Genomic DNA, 19,154 nt, shown 5'->3' with positions numbered 1-19,154 from the left:
GACCAAAGTACAGAGGGTTAGGCTATGCTATTGTGCACCTACCTGATGCATCAGAAGGTGCGAGGCCCTTGCTAAATTCTGTGCACAGACTTTGAGATCTATGCTTTAGACTGTATCTAAACCTGCTCCAACATGGACTGACATTCTGGCCTACTTTCAGCCGATGCGACTTGTCTGTCGCTGAACAGTCGCTTTTTATGTATTCAGCACCTATGTATAATGTTGTAAAAATGCTCTAGAAGCTAAAGTCGCAGAAATGTCACACATATTTGGCCTGCAACTTTCTGTGCGACAAATTCAGACAGGAAAAATCAGTATAAATCCTTAGAAAATTATCCCCCAGTGTCTCCATCTGCTGGCGGTATTGAATAAGCATTGCTGCACTGATGGGGTATGCATTAGACGAAAAAAAAGAAGAAAAAGAAGAATAATACGCCCAGAAAAGAGGCGAAAAGGAGAAAAACGTAAAAAAACGTGAAAAAAAAGTAAGAGGAAGAGAAGGGAAAAAAAGGTGGAAATGGGTTTAAAAGTGATTTCGGCGGAGAATATATATATATATATATATATATATATATATATATATATATATATATATATATACGCGCACACACACACATATATATAAACGTATTCTCCGTTGAGATATTGCAGCCGCTGCTGTGTCCAGGCCCAGGAGCCTTAGCACTGTGCTGTGATGTCACTCAATACCACTGACATCACTAGGTGTAAACAACATCTCTCCTTTGCTGTGTATGTGACTATGGAGCTGTTTGGTGATGTCGTATTTTATGGCCTTCATAGAAGCAACAGGAGATTGTTGCATCCATCTAGAACCCTCAGAACTACAGTGCTATGATGTCACTCACTTCCACAGGCCTTGCAGAGTGTAAACAACAACAACCCAGCTTTGTTGTGTATGTAACCATAGGGATTTGTGATGTCACCTAGAACCTTCACAGCAGCGACAGCTTTATGAGGAGCATCAGCACTGCTCTGCCTGAGCAGAACCATCACCGCCATAGGTTGTCAAATAACCCGGGTTTAACCCACACAGGTAAGTCCAATGGGGTGCAGGCATGTCCTCTATGCTTACAGCTTCCCGTGGGTGTTGGTTTGATACCGTTTGGGGACAGCCAAGGAGGCATCTGCAGGCAACAAAGGTAGGTGTGTGCTTGTGTGTGTGTTTCCTATGCAGATCCTAAGCCCAGTGTCACATGCAAGTAGGAGGAGTAAGAAGGGTTCCTGGCAAATCCGGGTTATGGATTGCATTTAAAAAGGCCCCGTGGGAGTGCAATGGGCCCCTGTCTTGCTGCTTAGCAATAATGGTATGGGTTTAGGTTCTGCTGTGTGTACTGGTGGTTGACTGCCCCCCAGCCCAGAGTGTGCATGGAAAATTGTCTGGCAGCCTCCCTGACAGCAAGCAGTGATAGTGCCCATGAAGGGGACCTTGTTGGGCCCGCCCCTTTCACGGTTATCGCTTCTCGGCCTTTTGGCTAAGATCAAGTGTAGTATCTGTTCTTATCAGTTTAATATCTGATACGTCCCCTATCTGGGGACCATATATTAAATGGATTTTTGAGAACGGGGGCCGATTTCGAAGCTTGCTTCCGTCGCCCTATGCATTGACCCGATATGGCAGTATCTTCGGGTACAGTGCACCACCCCCTTACAGGGTTAAAAAGAAAGATTCCTACTTTCATTGCTACCTGCTTGCTGGCTAGCCAGCTAGCCAGCCCTGTGGGCCTTGCTGCTGCTGCTGCTGCAGCCAAAAAACAAAAGGTGGTGCTGCTGCTGCTTCTGCTTCTGCTTGTGTCTGGCCGCTGTTGGAGCGTCCAGGCACAGGACTTCTGCTGCTGCTGACTAAATGGCCTCCTTAATTGGATCATTTGAGTAGCCAGCACACCTGTGCAGGTAGGGCATGACATGATAGGCAGCTGCCTTGATAGCGGGTGGGTGCTGAATGTTCCTAATTGACAAAATAAGATTAATGCTTATGAAGAAATATAAAATCTCATCCCTTCCCCAATATCGCGCCACACCCCTACCCCTTAATTCCCTGGTTGAACTTGATGGACATATGTCTTTTTTCGACCGTACTAACTATGTAACTATGTAACATAACATGGGGGGGGGGGGGTCTCCTGGCTGTTCACACAGGTGTGTCATTGCTGTACATTGACCATGCATTGCTTCTGTGGTATTGCAAAGGCAAAGACAAATGCTTCCAGCCATCCATTGCACTAATGGATTGGTCATCAGCTGGCTGTCTATGTCCCGCATCAATATAGACCAAAGTACAGAGGGTTAGGCTATGCTATTGTGCACCTACCTGATGCATCAGAAGGTGCGAGGCCCTTGCTAAATTCTGTGCACAGACTTTGAGATCTATGCTTTAGACTGTATCTAAACCTGCTCCAACATGGACTGACATTCTGGCCTACTTTCAGCCGATGCGACTTGTCTGTCGCTGAACAGTCGCTTTTTATGTATTCAGCACCTATGTATAATGTTGTAAAAATGCTCTAGAAGCTAAAGTCGCAGAAATGTCACACATATTTGGCCTGCAACTTTCTGTGCGACAAATTCAGACAGGAAAAATCAGTATAAATCCTTAGAAAATTATCCCCCAGTGTCTCCATCTGCTGGCGGTATTGAATAAGCATTGCTGCACTGATGGGGTATGCATTAGACGAAAAAAAAGAAGAAAAAGAAGAATAATACGCCCAGAAAAGAGGCGAAAAGGAGAAAAACGTAAAAAAACGTGAAAAAAAAGTAAGAGGAAGAGAAGGGAAAAAAAGGTGGAAATGGGTTTAAAAGTGATTTCGGCGGAGAAATATATATATATATATATATATATATATATATATATATATATATACGCGCACACACACACATATATATAAACGTATTCTCCGTTGAGATATTGCAGCCGCTGCTGTGTCCAGGCCCAGGAGCCTTAGCACTGTGCTGTGATGTCACTCAATACCACTGACATCACTAGGTGTAAACAACATCTCTCCTTTGCTGTGTATGTGACTATGGAGCTGTTTGGTGATGTCGTCTATTATGGCCTTCATAGAAGCAACAGGAGATTGTTGCATCCATCTAGAACCCTCAGAACTACAGTGCTATGATGTCACTCACTTCCACAGGCCTTGCAGAGTGTAAACAACAACAACCCAGCTTTGTTGTGTATGTAACCATAGGGATTTGTGATGTCACCTAGAACCTTCACAGCAGCGACAGCTTTATGAGGAGCATCAGCACTGCTCTGCCTGAGCAGAACCATCACCGCCATAGGTTGTCAAATAACCCGGGTTTAACCCACACAGGTAAGTCCAATGGGGTGCAGGCATGTCCTCTATGCTTACAGCTTCCCGTGGGTGTTGGTTTGATACCGTTTGGGGACAGCCAAGGAGGCATCTGCAGGCAACAAAGGTAGGCGTGTGCTTGTGTGTGTGTTTCCTATGCAGATCCTAAGCCCAGTGTCACATGCAAGTAGGAGGAGTAAGAAGGGTTCCTGGCAAATCCGGGTTATGGATTGCATTTAAAAAGGCCCCGTGGGAGTGCAATGGGCCCCTGTCTTGCTGCTTAGCAATAATGGTATGGGTTTAGGTTCTGCTGTGTGTACTGGTGGTTGACTGCCCCCCAGCCCAGAGTGTGCATGGAAAATTGTCTGGCAGCCTCCCTGACAGCAAGCAGTGATAGTGCCCATGAAGGGGACCTTGTTGGGCCCGCCCCTTTCACGGTTATCGCTTCTCGGCCTTTTGGCTAAGATCAAGTGTAGTATCTGTTCTTATCAGTTTAATATCTGATACGTCCCCTATCTGGGGACCATATATTAAATGGATTTTTGAGAACGGGGGCCGATTTCGAAGCTTGCTTCCGTCGCCCTATGCATTGACCCGATATGGCAGTATCTTCGGGTACAGTGCACCACCCCCTTACAGGGTTAAAAAGAAAGATTCCTACTTTCATTGCTACCTGCTTGCTGGCTAGCCAGCTAGCCAGCCCTGTGGGCCTTGCTGCTGCTGCTGCTGCAGCCAAAAAACAAAAGGTGGTGCTGCTGCTGCTTCTGCTTCTGCTTGTGTCTGGCCGCTGTTGGAGCGTCCAGGCACAGGACTTCTGCTGCTGCTGACTAAATGGCCTCCTTAATTGGATCATTTGAGTAGCCAGCACACCTGTGCAGGTAGGGCATGACATGATAGGCAGCTGCCTTGATAGCGGGTGGGTGCTGAATGTTCCTAATTGACAAAATAAGATTAATGCTTATGAAGAAATATAAAATCTCATCCCTTCCCCAATATCGCGCCACACCCCTACCCCTTAATTCCCTGGTTGAACTTGATGGACATATGTCTTTTTTCGACCGTACTAACTATGTAACTATGTAACATAACATGGGGGGGGGGGGTCTCCTGGCTGTTCACACAGGTGTGTCATTGCTGTACATTGACCATGCATTGCTTCTGTGGTATTGCAAAGGCAAAGACAAATGCTTCCAGCCATCCATTGCACTAATGGATTGGTCATCAGCTGGCTGTCTATGTCCCGCATCAATATAGACCAAAGTACAGAGGGTTAGGCTATGCTATTGTGCACCTACCTGATGCATCAGAAGGTGCGAGGCCCTTGCTAAATTCTGTGCACAGACTTTGAGATCTATGCTTTAGACTGTATCTAAACCTGCTCCAACATGGACTGACATTCTGGCCTACTTTCAGCCGATGCGACTTGTCTGTCGCTGAACAGTCGCTTTTTATGTATTCAGCACCTATGTATAATGTTGTAAAAATGCTCTAGAAGCTAAAGTCGCAGAAATGTCACACATATTTGGCCTGCAACTTTCTGTGCGACAAATTCAGACAGGAAAAATCAGTATAAATCCTTAGAAAATTATCCCCCAGTGTCTCCATCTGCTGGCGGTATTGAATAAGCATTGCTGCACTGATGGGGTATGCATTAGACGAAAAAAAAGAAGAAAAAGAAGAATAATACGCCCAGAAAAGAGGCGAAAAGGAGAAAAACGTAAAAAAACGTGAAAAAAAAGTAAGAGGAAGAGAAGGGAAAAAAAGGTGGAAATGGGTTTAAAAGTGATTTCGGCGGAGAAATATATATATATATATATATATATATATATATATATATATATATATATACGCGCACACACACACATATATATAAACGTATTCTCCGTTGAGATATTGCAGCCGCTGCTGTGTCCAGGCCCAGGAGCCTTAGCACTGTGCTGTGATGTCACTCAATACCACTGACATCACTAGGTGTAAACAACATCTCTCCTTTGCTGTGTATGTGACTATGGAGCTGTTTGGTGATGTCGTCTATTATGGCCTTCATAGAAGCAACAGGAGATTGTTGCATCCATCTAGAACCCTCAGAACTACAGTGCTATGATGTCACTCACTTCCACAGGCCTTGCAGAGTGTAAACAACAACAACCCAGCTTTGTTGTGTATGTAACCATAGGGATTTGTGATGTCACCTAGAACCTTCACAGCAGCGACAGCTTTATGAGGAGCATCAGCACTGCTCTGCCTGAGCAGAACCATCACCGCCATAGGTTGTCAAATAACCCGGGTTTAACCCACACAGGTAAGTCCAATGGGGTGCAGGCATGTCCTCTATGCTTACAGCTTCCCGTGGGTGTTGGTTTGATACCGTTTGGGGACAGCCAAGGAGGCATCTGCAGGCAACAAAGGTAGGTGTGTGCTTGTGTGTGTGTTTCCTATGCAGATCCTAAGCCCAGTGTCACATGCAAGTAGGAGGAGTAAGAAGGGTTCCTGGCAAATCCGGGTTATGGATTGCATTTAAAAAGGCCCCGTGGGAGTGCAATGGGCCCCTGTCTTGCTGCTTAGCAATAATGGTATGGGTTTAGGTTCTGCTGTGTGTACTGGTGGTTGACTGCCCCCCAGCCCAGAGTGTGCATGGAAAATTGTCTGGCAGCCTCCCTGACAGCAAGCAGTGATAGTGCCCATGAAGGGGACCTTGTTGGGCCCGCCCCTTTCACGGTTATCGCTTCTCGGCCTTTTGGCTAAGATCAAGTGTAGTATCTGTTCTTATCAGTTTAATATCTGATACGTCCCCTATCTGGGGACCATATATTAAATGGATTTTTGAGAACGGGGGCCGATTTCGAAGCTTGCTTCCGTCGCCCTATGCATTGACCCGATATGGCAGTATCTTCGGGTACAGTGCACCACCCCCTTACAGGGTTAAAAAGAAAGATTCCTACTTTCATTGCTACCTGCTTGCTGGCTAGCCAGCTAGCCAGCCCTGTGGGCCTTGCTGCTGCTGCTGCTGCTGCAGCCAAAAAACAAAAGGTGCTGCTGCTTCTGCTTCTGCTTGTGTCTGGCCGCTGTTGGAGCGTCCAGGCACGGACTTCTGCTGCTGCTGACTAAATGGCCTCCTTAATTGGATCATTTGAGTAGCCAGCACACCTGTGCAGGTAGGGCATGACATGATAGGCAGCTGCCTTGATAGCGGGTGGGTGCTGAATGTTCCTAATTGACAAAATAAGATTAATGCTTATGAAGAAATATAAAATCTCATCCCTTCCCCAATATCGCGCCACACCCCTACCCCTTAATTCCCTGGTTGAACTTGATGGACATATGTCTTTTTTCGACCGTACTAACTATGTAACTATGTAACATAACATGGGGGGGGGGGGGTCTCCTGGCTGTTCACACAGGTGTGTCATTGCTGTACATTGACCATGCATTGCTTCTGTGGTATTGCAAAGGCAAAGACAAATGCTTCCAGCCATCCATTGCACTAATGGATTGGTCATCAGCTGGCTGTCTATGTCCCGCATCAATATAGACCAAAGTACAGAGGGTTAGGCTATGCTATTGTGCACCTACCTGATGCATCAGAAGGTGCGAGGCCCTTGCTAAATTCTGTGCACAGACTTTGAGATCTATGCTTTAGACTGTATCTAAACCTGCTCCAACATGGACTGACATTCTGGCCTACTTTCAGCCGATGCGACTTGTCTGTCGCTGAACAGTCGCTTTTTATGTATTCAGCACCTATGTATAATGTTGTAAAAATGCTCTAGAAGCTAAAGTCGCAGAAATGTCACACATATTTGGCCTGCAACTTTCTGTGCGACAAATTCAGACAGGAAAAATCAGTATAAATCCTTAGAAAATTATCCCCCAGTGTCTCCATCTGCTGGCGGTATTGAATAAGCATTGCTGCACTGATGGGGTATGCATTAGACGAAAAAAAAGAAGAAAAAGAAGAATAATACGCCCAGAAAAGAGGCGAAAAGGAGAAAAACGTAAAAAAACGTGAAAAAAAAGTAAGAGGAAGAGAAGGGAAAAAAAGGTGGAAATGGGTTTAAAAGTGATTTCGGCGGAGAAATATATATATATATATATATATATATATATATATATATATATACGCGCACACACACACATATATATAAACGTATTCTCCGTTGAGATATTGCAGCCGCTGCTGTGTCCAGGCCCAGGAGCCTTAGCACTGTGCTGTGATGTCACTCAATACCACTGACATCACTAGGTGTAAACAACATCTCTCCTTTGCTGTGTATGTGACTATGGAGCTGTTTGGTGATGTCGTCTATTATGGCCTTCATAGAAGCAACAGGAGATTGTTGCATCCATCTAGAACCCTCAGAACTACAGTGCTATGATGTCACTCACTTCCACAGGCCTTGCAGAGTGTAAACAACAACAACCCAGCTTTGTTGTGTATGTAACCATAGGGATTTGTGATGTCACCTAGAACCTTCACAGCAGCGACAGCTTTATGAGGAGCATCAGCACTGCTCTGCCTGAGCAGAACCATCACCGCCATAGGTTGTCAAATAACCCGGGTTTAACCCACACAGGTAAGTCCAATGGGGTGCAGGCATGTCCTCTATGCTTACAGCTTCCCGTGGGTGTTGGTTTGATACCGTTTGGGGACAGCCAAGGAGGCATCTGCAGGCAACAAAGGTAGGTGTGTGCTTGTGTGTGTGTTTCCTATGCAGATCCTAAGCCCAGTGTCACATGCAAGTAGGAGGAGTAAGAAGGGTTCCTGGCAAATCCGGGTTATGGATTGCATTTAAAAAGGCCCCGTGGGAGTGCAATGGGCCCCTGTCTTGCTGCTTAGCAATAATGGTATGGGTTTAGGTTCTGCTGTGTGTACTGGTGGTTGACTGCCCCCCAGCCCAGAGTGTGCATGGAAAATTGTCTGGCAGCCTCCCTGACAGCAAGCAGTGATAGTGCCCATGAAGGGGACCTTGTTGGGCCCGCCCCTTTCACGGTTATCGCTTCTCGGCCTTTTGGCTAAGATCAAGTGTAGTATCTGTTCTTATCAGTTTAATATCTGATACGTCCCCTATCTGGGGACCATATATTAAATGGATTTTTGAGAACGGGGGCCGATTTCGAAGCTTGCTTCCGTCGCCCTATGCATTGACCCGATATGGCAGTATCTTCGGGTACAGTGCACCACCCCCTTACAGGGTTAAAAAGAAAGATTCCTACTTTCATTGCTACCTGCTTGCTGGCTAGCCAGCTAGCCAGCCCTGTGGGCCTTGCTGCTGCTGCTGCTGCAGCCAAAAAACAAAAGGTGGTGCTGCTGCTGCTTCTGCTTCTGCTTGTGTCTGGCCGCTGTTGGAGCGTCCAGGCACAGGACTTCTGCTGCTGCTGACTAAATGGCCTCCTTAATTGGATCATTTGAGTAGCCAGCACACCTGTGCAGGTAGGGCATGACATGATAGGCAGCTGCCTTGATAGCGGGTGGGTGCTGAATGTTCCTAATTGACAAAATAAGATTAATGCTTATGAAGAAATATAAAATCTCATCCCTTCCCCAATATCGCGCCACACCCCTACCCCTTAATTCCCTGGTTGAACTTGATGGACATATGTCTTTTTTCGACCGTACTAACTATGTAACTATGTAACATAACATGGGGGGGGGGGGGTCTCCTGGCTGTTCACACAGGTGTGTCATTGCTGTACATTGACCATGCATTGCTTCTGTGGTATTGCAAAGGCAAAGACAAATGCTTCCAGCCATCCATTGCACTAATGGATTGGTCATCAGCTGGCTGTCTATGTCCCGCATCAATATAGACCAAAGTACAGAGGGTTAGGCTATGCTATTGTGCACCTACCTGATGCATCAGAAGGTGCGAGGCCCTTGCTAAATTCTGTGCACAGACTTTGAGATCTATGCTTTAGACTGTATCTAAACCTGCTCCAACATGGACTGACATTCTGGCCTACTTTCAGCCGATGCGACTTGTCTGTCGCTGAACAGTCGCTTTTTATGTATTCAGCACCTATGTATAATGTTGTAAAAATGCTCTAGAAGCTAAAGTCGCAGAAATGTCACACATATTTGGCCTGCAACTTTCTGTGCGACAAATTCAGACAGGAAAAATCAGTATAAATCCTTAGAAAATTATCCCCCAGTGTCTCCATCTGCTGGCGGTATTGAATAAGCATTGCTGCACTGATGGGGTATGCATTAGACGAAAAAAAAGAAGAAAAAGAAGAATAATACGCCCAGAAAAGAGGCGAAAAGGAGAAAAACGTAAAAAAACGTGAAAAAAAAGTAAGAGGAAGAGAAGGGAAAAAAAGGTGGAAATGGGTTTAAAAGTGATTTCGGCGGAGAAATATATATATATATATATATATATATATATATATATATATATACGCGCACACACACACATATATATAAACGTATTCTCCGTTGAGATATTGCAGCCGCTGCTGTGTCCAGGCCCAGGAGCCTTAGCACTGTGCTGTGATGTCACTCAATACCACTGACATCACTAGGTGTAAACAACATCTCTCCTTTGCTGTGTATGTGACTATGGAGCTGTTTGGTGATGTCGTCTATTATGGCCTTCATAGAAGCAACAGGAGATTGTTGCATCCATCTAGAACCCTCAGAACTACAGTGCTATGATGTCACTCACTTCCACAGGCCTTGCAGAGTGTAAACAACAACAACCCAGCTTTGTTGTGTATGTAACCATAGGGATTTGTGATGTCACCTAGAACCTTCACAGCAGCGACAGCTTTATGAGGAGCATCAGCACTGCTCTGCCTGAGCAGAACCATCACCGCCATAGGTTGTCAAATAACCCGGGTTTAACCCACACAGGTAAGTCCAATGGGGTGCAGGCATGTCCTCTATGCTTACAGCTTCCCGTGGGTGTTGGTTTGATACCGTTTGGGGACAGCCAAGGAGGCATCTGCAGGCAACAAAGGTAGGTGTGTGCTTGTGTGTGTGTTTCCTATGCAGATCCTAAGCCCAGTGTCACATGCAAGTAGGAGGAGTAAGAAGGGTTCCTGGCAAATCCGGGTTATGGATTGCATTTAAAAAGGCCCCGTGGGAGTGCAATGGGCCCCTGTCTTGCTGCTTAGCAATAATGGTATGGGTTTAGGTTCTGCTGTGTGTACTGGTGGTTGACTGCCCCCCAGCCCAGAGTGTGCATGGAAAATTGTCTGGCAGCCTCCCTGACAGCAAGCAGTGATAGTGCCCATGAAGGGGACCTTGTTGGGCCCGCCCCTTTCACGGTTATCGCTTCTCGGCCTTTTGGCTAAGATCAAGTGTAGTATCTGTTCTTATCAGTTTAATATCTGATACGTCCCCTATCTGGGGACCATATATTAAATGGATTTTTGAGAACGGGGGCCGATTTCGAAGCTTGCTTCCGTCGCCCTATGCATTGACCCGATATGGCAGTATCTTCGGGTACAGTGCACCACCCCCTTACAGGGTTAAAAAGAAAGATTCCTACTTTCATTGCTACCTGCTTGCTGGCTAGCCAGCTAGCCAGCCCTGTGGGCCTTGCTGCTGCTGCTGCTGCTGCTGCAGCCAAAAAACAAAAGGTGGTGCTGCTGCTGCTTCTGCTTCTGCTTGTGTCTGGCCGCTGTTGGAGCGTCCAGGCACAGGACTTCTGCTGCTGCTGACTAAATGGCCTCCTTAATTGGATCATTTGAGTAGCCAGCACACCTGTGCAGGTAGGGCATGACATGATAGGCAGCTGCCTTGATAGCGGGTGGGTGCTGAATGTTCCTAATTGACAAAATAAGATTAATGCTTATGAAGAAATATAAAATCTCATCCCTTCCCCAATATCGCGCCACACCCCTACCCCTTAATTCCCTGGTTGAACTTGATGGACATATGTCTTTTTTCGACCGTACTAACTATGTAACTATGTAACATAACATGGGGGGGGGGGGTCTCCTGGCTGTTCACACAGGTGTGTCATTGCTGTACATTGACCATGCATTGCTTCTGTGGTATTGCAAAGGCAAAGACAAATGCTTCCAGCCATCCATTGCACTAATGGATTGGTCATCAGCTGGCTGTCTATGTCCCGCATCAATATAGACCAAAGTACAGAGGGTTAGGCTATGCTATTGTGCACCTACCTGATGCATCAGAAGGTGCGAGGCCCTTGCTAAATTCTGTGCACAGACTTTGAGATCTATGCTTTAGACTGTATCTAAACCTGCTCCAACATGGACTGACATTCTGGCCTACTTTCAGCCGATGCGACTTGTCTGTCGCTGAACAGTCGCTTTTTATGTATTCAGCACCTATGTATAATGTTGTAAAAATGCTCTAGAAGCTAAAGTCGCAGAAATGTCACACATATTTGGCCTGCAACTTTCTGTGCGACAAATTCAGACAGGAAAAATCAGTATAAATCCTTAGAAAATTATCCCCCAGTGTCTCCATCTGCTGGCGGTATTGAATAAGCATTGCTGCACTGATGGGGTATGCATTAGACGAAAAAAAAGAAGAAAAAGAAGAATAATACGCCCAGAAAAGAGGCGAAAAGGAGAAAAACGTAAAAAAACGTGAAAAAAAAGTAAGAGGAAGAGAAGGGAAAAAAAGGTGGAAATGGGTTTAAAAGTGATTTCGGCGGAGAAATATATATATATATATATATATATATATATATATATATATATACGCGCACACACACACATATATATAAACGTATTCTCCGTTGAGATATTGCAGCCGCTGCTGTGTCCAGGCCCAGGAGCCTTAGCACTGTGCTGTGATGTCACTCAATACCACTGACATCACTAGGTGTAAACAACATCTCTCCTTTGCTGTGTATGTGACTATGGAGCTGTTTGGTGATGTCGTCTATTATGGCCTTCATAGAAGCAACAGGAGATTGTTGCATCCATCTAGAACCCTCAGAACTACAGTGCTATGATGTCACTCACTTCCACAGGCCTTGCAGAGTGTAAACAACAACAACCCAGCTTTGTTGTGTATGTAACCATAGGGATTTGTGATGTCACCTAGAACCTTCACAGCAGCGACAGCTTTATGAGGAGCATCAGCACTGCTCTGCCTGAGCAGAACCATCACCGCCATAGGTTGTCAAATAACCCGGGTTTAACCCACACAGGTAAGTCCAATGGGGTGCAGGCATGTCCTCTATGCTTACAGCTTCCCGTGGGTGTTGGTTTGATACCGTTTGGGGACAGCCAAGGAGGCATCTGCAGGCAACAAAGGTAGGTGTGTGCTTGTGTGTGTGTTTCCTATGCAGATCCTAAGCCCAGTGTCACATGCAAGTAGGAGGAGTAAGAAGGGTTCCTGGCAAATCCGGGTTATGGATTGCATTTAAAAAGGCCCCGTGGGAGTGCAATGGGCCCCTGTCTTGCTGCTTAGCAATAATGGTATGGGTTTAGGTTCTGCTGTGTGTACTGGTGGTTGACTGCCCCCCAGCCCAGAGTGTGCATGGAAAATTGTCTGGCAGCCTCCCTGACAGCAAGCAGTGATAGTGCCCATGAAGGGGACCTTGTTGGGCCCGCCCCTTTCACGGTTATCGCTTCTCGGCCTTTTGGCTAAGATCAAGTGTAGTATCTGTTCTTATCAGTTTAATATCTGATACGTCCCCTATCTGGGGACCATATATTAAATGGATTTTTGAGAACGGGGGCCGATTTCGAAGCTTGCTTCCGTCGCCCTATGCATTGACCCGATATGGCAGTATCTTCGGGTACAGTGCACCACCCCCTTACAGGGTTAAAAAGAAAGATTCCTACTTTCATTGCTACCTGCTTGCTGGCTAGCCAGCTAGCCAGCCCTGTGGGCCTTGCTGCTGCTGCTGCTGCAGCCAAAAAACAAAAGGTGGTGCTGCTGCTGCTTCTGCTTCTGCTTGTGTCTGGCCGCTGTTGGAGCGTCCAGGCACAGGACTTCTGCTGCTGCTGACTAAATGGCCTCCTTAATTGGATCATTTGAGTAGCCAGCACACCTGTGCAGGTAGGGCATGACATGATAGGCAGCTGCCTTGATAGCGGGTGGGTGCTGAATGTTCCTAATTGACAAAATAAGATTAATGCTTATGAAGAAATATAAAATCTCATCCCTTCCCCAATATCGCGCCACACCCCTACCCCTTAATTCCCTGGTTGAACTTGATGGACATATGTCTTTTTTCGACCGTACTAACTATGTAACTATGTAACATAACATGGGGGGGGGGGGGGTCTCCTGGCTGTTCACACAGGTGTGTCATTGCTGTACATTGACCATGCATTGCTTCTGTGGTATTGCAAAGGCAAAGACAAATGCTTCCAGCCATCCATTGCACTAATGGATTGATCATCAGCTGGCTGTCTATGTCCCGCATCAATATAGACCAAAGTACAGAGGGTTAGGCTATGCTATTGTGCACCTACCTGATGCATCAGAAGGTGCGAGGCCCTTGCTAAATTCTGTGCACAGACTTTGAGATCTATGCTTTAGACTGTATCTAAACCTGCTCCAACATGGACTGACATTCTGGCCTACTTTCAGCCGATGCGACTTGTCTGTCGCTGAACAGTCGCTTTTTATGTATTCAGCACCTATGTATAATGTTGTAAAAATGCTCTAGAAGCTAAAGTCGCAGAAATGTCACACATATTTGGCCTGCAACTTTCTGTGCGACAAATTCAGACAGGAAAAATCAGTATAAATCCTTAGAAAATTATCCCCCAGTGTCTCCATCTGCTGGCGGTATTGAATAAGCATTGCTGCACTGATGGGGTATGCATTAGACGAAAAAAAAGAAGAAAAAGAAGAATAATACGCCCAGAAAAGAGGCGAAAAGGAGAAAAACGTAAAAAAACGTGAAAAAAAAGTAAGAGGAAGAGAAGGGAAAAAAAGGTGGAAATGGGTTTAAAAGTGATTTCGGCGGAGAAATATATATATATATATATATATATATATATATATATATATATATACGCGCACACACACACATATATATAAACGTATTCTCCGTTGAGATATTGCAGCCGCTGCTGTGTCCAGGCCCAGGAGCCTTAGCACTGTGCTGTGATGTCACTCAATACCACTGACATCACTAGGTGTAAACAACATCTCTCCTTTGCTGTGTATGTGACTATGGAGCTGTTTGGTGATGTCGTCTATTATGGCCTTCATAGAAGCAACAGGAGATTGTTGCATCCATCTAGAACCCTCAGAACTACAGTGCTATGATGTCACTCACTTCCACAGGCCTTGCAGAGTGTAAACAACAACAACCCAGCTTTGTTGTGTATGTAACCATAGGGATTTGTGATGTCACCTAGAACCTTCACAGCAGCGACAGCTTTATGAGGAGCATCAGCACTGCTCTGCCTGAGCAGAACCATCACCGCCATAGGTTGTCAAATAACCCGGGTTTAACCCACACAGGTAAGTCCAATGGGGTGCAGGCATGTCCTCTATGCTTACAGCTTCCCGTGGGTGTTGGTTTGATACCGTTTGGGGACAGCCAAGGAGGCATCTGCAGGCAACAAAGGTAGGTGTGTGCTTGTGTGTGTGTTTCCTATGCAGATCCTAAGCCCAGTGTCACATGCAAGTAGGAGGAGTAAGAAGGGTTCCTGGCAAATCCGGGTTATGGATTGCATTTAAAAAGGCCCCGTGGGAGTGCAATGGGCCCCTGTCTTGCTGCTTAGCAATAATGGTATGGGTTTAGGTTCTGCTGTGTGTACTGGTGGTTGACTGCCCCCCAGCCCAGAGTGTGCATGGAAAATTGTCTGGCAGCCTCCCTGACAGCAAGCAGTGATAGTGCCCATGAAGGGGACCTTGTTGGGCCCGCCCCTTTCACGGTTATCGCTTCTCGGCCTTTTGGCTAAGATCAAGTGTAGTATCTGTTCTTATCAGTTTAATATCTGATACGTCCCCTATCTGGGGACCATATATTAAATGGATTTTTGAGAACGGGGGCCGATTTCGAAGCTTGCTTCCGTCGCCCTATGCATTGACCCGATATGGCAGTATCTTCGGGTACAGTGCACCACCCCCTTACAGGGTTAAAAAGAAAGATTCCTACTTTCATTGCTACCTGCTTGCTGGCTAGCCAGCTAGCCAGCCCTGTGGGCCTTGCTGCTGCTGCTGCTGCAGCCAAAAAACAAAAGGTGGTGCTGCTGCTGCTTCTGCTTCTGCTTGTGTCTGGCCGCTGTTGGAGCGTCCAGGCACAGGACTTCTGCTGCTGCTGACTAAATGGCCTCCTTAATTGGATCATTTGAGTAGCCAGCACACCTGTGCAGGTAGGGCATGACATGATAGGCAGCTGCCTTGATAGCGGGTGGGTGCTGAATGTTCCTAATTGACAAAATAAGATTAATGCTTATGAAGAAATATAAAATCTCATCCCTTCCCCAATATCGCGCCACACCCCTACCCCTTAATTCCCTGGTTGAACTTGATGGACATATGTCTTTTTTCGACCGTACTAACTATGTAACTATGTAACATAACATGGGGGGGGGGGGTCTCCTGGCTGTTCACACAGGTGTGTCATTGCTGTACATTGACCATGCATTGCTTCTGTGGTATTGCAAAGGCAAAGACAAATGCTTCCAGCCATCCATTGCACTAATGGATTGGTCATCAGCTGGCTGTCTATGTCCCGCATCAATATAGACCAAAGTACAGAGGGTTAGGCTATGCTATTGTGCACCTACCTGATGCATCAGAAGGTGCGAGGCCCTTGCTAAATTCTGTGCACAGACTTTGAGATCTATGCTTTAGACTGTATCTAAACCTGCTCCAACATGGACTGACATTCTGGCCTACTTTCAGCCGATGCGACTTGTCTGTCGCTGAACAGTCGCTTTTTATGTATTCAGCACCTATGTATAATGTTGTAAAAATGCTCTAGAAGCTAAAGTCGCAGAAATGTCACACATATTTGGCCTGCAACTTTCTGTGCGACAAATTCAGACAGGAAAAATCAGTATAAATCCTTAGAAAATTATCCCCCAGTGTCTCCATCTGCTGGCGGTATTGAATAAGCATTGCTGCACTGATGGGGTATGCATTAGACGAAAAAAAAGAAGAAAAAGAAGAATAATACGCCCAGAAAAGAGGCGAAAAGGAGAAAAACGTAAAAAAACGTGAAAAAAAAGTAAGAGGAAGAGAAGGGAAAAAAAGGTGGAAATGGGTTTAAAAGTGATTTCGGCGGAGAAATATATATATATATATATATATATATATATATATATATATATACGCGCACACACACACATATATATAAACGTATTCTCCGTTGAGATATTGCAGCCGCTGCTGTGTCCAGGCCCAGGAGCCTTAGCACTGTGCTGTGATGTCACTCAATACCACTGACATCACTAGGTGTAAACAACATCTCTCCTTTGCTGTGTATGTGACTATGGAGCTGTTTGGTGATGTCGTCTATTATGGCCTTCATAGAAGCAACAGGAGATTGTTGCATCCATCTAGAACCCTCAGAACTACAGTGCTATGATGTCACTCACTTCCACAGGCCTTGCAGAGTGTAAACAACAACAACCCAGCTTTGTTGTGTATGTAACCATAGGGATTTGTGATGTCACCTAGAACCTTCACAGCAGCGACAGCTTTATGAGGAGCATCAGCACTGCTCTGCCTGAGCAGAACCATCACCGCCATAGGTTGTCAAATAACCCGGGTTTAACCCACACAGGTAAGTCCAATGGGGTGCAGGCATGTCCTCTATGCTTACAGCTTCCCGTGGGTGTTGGTTTGATACCGTTTGGGGACAGCCAAGGAGGCATCTGCAGGCAACAAAGGTAGGTGTGTGCTTGTGTGTGTGTTTCCTATGCAGATCCTAAGCCCAGTGTCACATGCAAGTAGGAGGAGTAAGAAGGGTTCCTGGCAAATCCGGGTTATGGATTGCATTTAAAAAGGCCCCGTGGGAGTGCAATGGGCCCCTGTCTTGCTGCTTAGCAATAATGGTATGGGTTTAGGTTCTGCTGTGTGTACTGGTGGTTGACTGCCCCCCAGCCCAGAGTGTGCATGGAAAATTGTCTGGCAGCCTCCCTGACAGCAAGCAGTGATAGTGCCCATGAAGGGGACCTTGTTGGGCCCGCCCCTTTCACGGTTATCGCTTCTCGGCCTTTTGGCTAAGATCAAGTGTAGTATCTGTTCTTATCAGTTTAATATCTGATACGTCCCCTATCTGGGGACCATATATTAAATGGATTTTTGAGAACGGGGGCCGATTTCGAAGCTTGCTTCCGTCGCCCTATGCATTGACCCGATATGGCAGTATCTTCGGGTACAGTGCACCACCCCCTTACAGGGTTAAAAAGAAAGATTCCTACTTTCATTGCTACCTGCTTGCTGGCTAGCCAGCTAGCCAGCCCTGTGGGCCTTGCTGCTGCTGCTGCTGCAGCCAAAAAACAAAAGGTGGTGCTGCTGCTGCTTCTGCTTCTGCTTGTGTCTGGCCGCTGTTGGAGCGTCCAGGCACAGGACTTCTGCTGCTGCTGACTAAATGGCCTCCTTAATTGGATCATTTGAGTAGCCAGCACACCTGTGCAGGTAGGGCATGACATGATAGGCAGCTGCCTTGATAGCGGGTGGGTGCTGAATGTTCCTAATTGACAAAATAAGATTAATGCTTATGAAGAAATATAAAATCTCATCCCTTCCCCAATATCGCGCCACACCCCTACCCCTTAATTCCCTGGTTGAACTTGATGGACATATGTCTTTTTTCGACCGTACTAACTATGTAACTATGTAACATAACATGGGGGGGGGGGGTCTCCTGGCTGTTCACACAGGTGTGTCATTGCTGTACATTGACCATGCATTGCTTCTGTGGTATTGCAAAGGCAAAGACAAATGCTTCCAGTCATCCATTGCACTAATGGATTGGTCATCAGCTGGCTGTCTATGTCCCGCATCAATATAGACCAAAGTACAGAGGGTTAGGCTATGCTATTGTGCACCTACCTGATGCATCAGAAGGTGCGAGGCCCTTGCTAAATTCTGTGCACAGACTTTGAGATCTATGCTTTAGACTGTATCTAAACCTGCTCCAACATGGACTGACATTCTGGCCTACTTTCAGCCGATGCGACTTGTCTGTCGCTGAACAGTCGCTTTTTATGTATTCAGCACCTATGTATAATGTTGTAAAAATGCTCTAGAAGCTAAAGTCGCAGAAATGTCACACATATTTGGCCTGCAACTTTCTGTGCGACAAATTCAGACAGGAAAAATCAGTATAAATCCTTAGAAAATTATCCCCCAGTGTCTCCATCTGCTGGCGGTATTGAATAAGCATTGCTGCACTGATGGGGTATGCATTAGACGAAAAAAAAGAAGAAAAAGAAGAATAATACGCCCAGAAAAGAGGCGAAAAGGAGAAAAACGTAAAAAAACGTGAAAAAAAAGTAAGAGGAAGAGAAGGGAAAAAAAGGTGGAAATGGGTTTAAAAGTGATTTCGGCGGAGAATATATATATATATATATATATATATATATATATATACGCGCACACACACACATATATATAAACGTATTCTCCGTTGAGATATTGCAGCCGCTGCTGTGTCCAGGCCCAGGAGCCTTAGCACTGTGCTGTGATGTCACTCAATACCACTGACATCACTAGGTGTAAACAACATCTCTCCTTTGCTGTGTATGTGACTATGGAGCTGTTTGGTGATGTCGTCTATTATGGCCTTCATAGAAGCAACAGGAGATTGTTGCATCCATCTAGAACCCTCAGAACTACAGTGCTATGATGTCACTCACTTCCACAGGCCTTGCAGAGTGTAAACAACAACAACCCAGCTTTGTTGTGTATGTAACCATAGGGATTTGTGATGTCAC

The 19,154-nt window shown here is 45.8% G+C and overlaps 8 non-coding genes across 8 annotated transcripts; all 8 read left to right on the top strand.

Moving 5' to 3' along the window:
* Positions 1-1,473: 1,473 nt before the first annotated feature.
* LOC130335288 (U2 spliceosomal RNA) lies at positions 1,474-1,664 on the top strand. Its single transcript, XR_008876948.1, has one exon. It is a non-coding gene; the product is annotated as a U2 spliceosomal RNA (small nuclear RNA).
* Positions 1,665-3,751: 2,087 nt separating this feature from the next.
* Positions 3,752-3,942, top strand: LOC130335276 (U2 spliceosomal RNA). The gene has a single exon (XR_008876937.1). It is a non-coding gene; the product is annotated as a U2 spliceosomal RNA (small nuclear RNA).
* A 2,090-nt stretch (positions 3,943-6,032) lies between these two features.
* Positions 6,033-6,223, top strand: LOC130335264 (U2 spliceosomal RNA). Its single transcript, XR_008876926.1, has one exon. It is a non-coding gene; the product is annotated as a U2 spliceosomal RNA (small nuclear RNA).
* Positions 6,224-8,304: 2,081 nt separating this feature from the next.
* LOC130335252 (U2 spliceosomal RNA) lies at positions 8,305-8,495 on the top strand. The gene has a single exon (XR_008876915.1). It is a non-coding gene; the product is annotated as a U2 spliceosomal RNA (small nuclear RNA).
* Positions 8,496-10,580: 2,085 nt separating this feature from the next.
* LOC130335240 (U2 spliceosomal RNA) lies at positions 10,581-10,771 on the top strand. The gene has a single exon (XR_008876904.1). It is a non-coding gene; the product is annotated as a U2 spliceosomal RNA (small nuclear RNA).
* Positions 10,772-12,861: 2,090 nt separating this feature from the next.
* Positions 12,862-13,052, top strand: LOC130335343 (U2 spliceosomal RNA). The gene has a single exon (XR_008876991.1). It is a non-coding gene; the product is annotated as a U2 spliceosomal RNA (small nuclear RNA).
* A 2,088-nt stretch (positions 13,053-15,140) lies between these two features.
* LOC130335331 (U2 spliceosomal RNA) lies at positions 15,141-15,331 on the top strand. Its single transcript, XR_008876980.1, has one exon. It is a non-coding gene; the product is annotated as a U2 spliceosomal RNA (small nuclear RNA).
* Positions 15,332-17,415: 2,084 nt separating this feature from the next.
* Positions 17,416-17,606, top strand: LOC130335319 (U2 spliceosomal RNA). The gene has a single exon (XR_008876969.1). It is a non-coding gene; the product is annotated as a U2 spliceosomal RNA (small nuclear RNA).
* The last annotated feature ends 1,548 nt before the right edge of the window (positions 17,607-19,154 follow it).

This window comes from Hyla sarda, unplaced genomic scaffold, assembly GCF_029499605.1.
Source record: "Hyla sarda isolate aHylSar1 unplaced genomic scaffold, aHylSar1.hap1 scaffold_449, whole genome shotgun sequence".
In the NCBI taxonomy this organism is placed as follows: domain Eukaryota; kingdom Metazoa; phylum Chordata; class Amphibia; order Anura; family Hylidae; genus Hyla; species Hyla sarda.
Note: the sequence above shows the minus strand (reverse complement) of the source record. Positions and strands in the feature narration are given on the sequence as shown.